Source organism: Octodon degus, unplaced genomic scaffold, assembly GCF_000260255.1.
Source record: "Octodon degus isolate 3935 unplaced genomic scaffold, OctDeg1.0 scaffold00071, whole genome shotgun sequence".
Classification (NCBI taxonomy): Eukaryota; Metazoa; Chordata; class Mammalia; order Rodentia; family Octodontidae; genus Octodon; species Octodon degus.
Window position 1 is genome coordinate 7,927,886 of NW_004524647.1, and position 1,423 is coordinate 7,929,308.

Genomic DNA, 1,423 nt, shown 5'->3' on the forward strand with positions numbered 1-1,423 from the left:
CACACACACACACACACAAATTAAAAAAATAAATAAAATTTAAAAAAATTATATTGGCACTACCAATAAGAAGGCAAGCAGGCATGCTATATGTCTGGCTGTAACACCCTAAGGGACACATCTGTAGGGCTCCAGTGTAACTTGAGTGTACTATGAGATTACAGGATGGAAATCCAAATTGAGGAATATTTATAAAGTAATTGACCTAAATGTTTTAACACCATCACCGGCATAAAACACAAAGAATGGCCAAGGAACTGTTCCAGACAAAGGGACAGTCAAGAAACACCACAACTAGATAGGAAATGCGATTGTGTCCTGGATACAGTACCAAGGAAGAAAGTATGTCAGAAAAGACATCGGGACAACTGAAAAAATTAAAATACGGATATAGAGTGCATCAAAGTACTGTATGTAAAGTTCCCGAATTTAATTCCTGCGGCTATGCAGACAATATTATTGCCTTAGAAAATATACTGAGCTAGTCAGGGAGATAGCTCAGCCTCTTAAGAACCTGCCTGGCAAGCACAGGTCCTGAGTTCAATCCCTGATACCAAAACAAAGAAAATACACTGATGCAAAGGAGTAAAAGGTCAACATACCTGCACCTATTTCCAAATCGTTCTGAAATAAAAGTAATTATATACACAAAACATGGAGAAAGTAATAAAGTAAATGTGGCACAATAGATGCTAAAATTGGATAAATCTGGGTGCGTACATGAGAATTCTTAGTACTATTCTTACAATATCTCTATGAATTAGAAATCATTTAGAAATAAAACCTATGCCTACAAGTCCCCTTTGCCGCCCTTGACAGCTATATATTCTTTGAAAGTCTCCTTGTTGCAAAACTGCACATGGTAGGTAGCACATTTTATTTGACATATACAGATGCTTTTTTAAAACCCATATAAGTTAGGTATGGTAAGAGATTAACAGCAATAACTTACACAAAAATAGAATTGTAACAACATACTATAATAAAAGTTAGGTGAATGTGGTCTCTCTGTCAAAGTACCTGATTGAACTGAACTCATCCTTGTGATGATGAGAAAGGACACAAAGCTTGTGACGAGTTGAGTAAGTGACTCGGCACTGTGACATGGCATTAAGCTACTGCTGGGTCACTGGATCACAAGCACTATGATCATGTGACTGTCAATCTGACAACCAAATAGCTTCTAAGTGACTAAGTGGCAGATGGCACATAAAGCATGGGTATGGTAACAAGGGGATAATTCGAGTCCCGAGTGGAACAGAGCAGGGTGGCAAGAGATTTCATCACCCTATTGAAACTTTTGAATTGTTTATCCCCGGAATGTTCTACTTAGTATTTTCCAGCTATGGCTAACTGTAGGTAGCAAACCATAAGTAAGGGAAGTACATACTGTGCATCAAGCATAGGTAGGAGCTGGGCGTGG

General features: G+C 38.2%; 1 protein-coding gene across 1 annotated transcript in view; it reads right to left on the bottom strand.

The window, feature by feature from the left end:
* Positions 1-1,423, bottom strand: part of Crtap (cartilage associated protein) — a 30,237-nt gene that overhangs the window by 9,325 nt on the left and 19,489 nt on the right. The window lies entirely within an intron of this gene.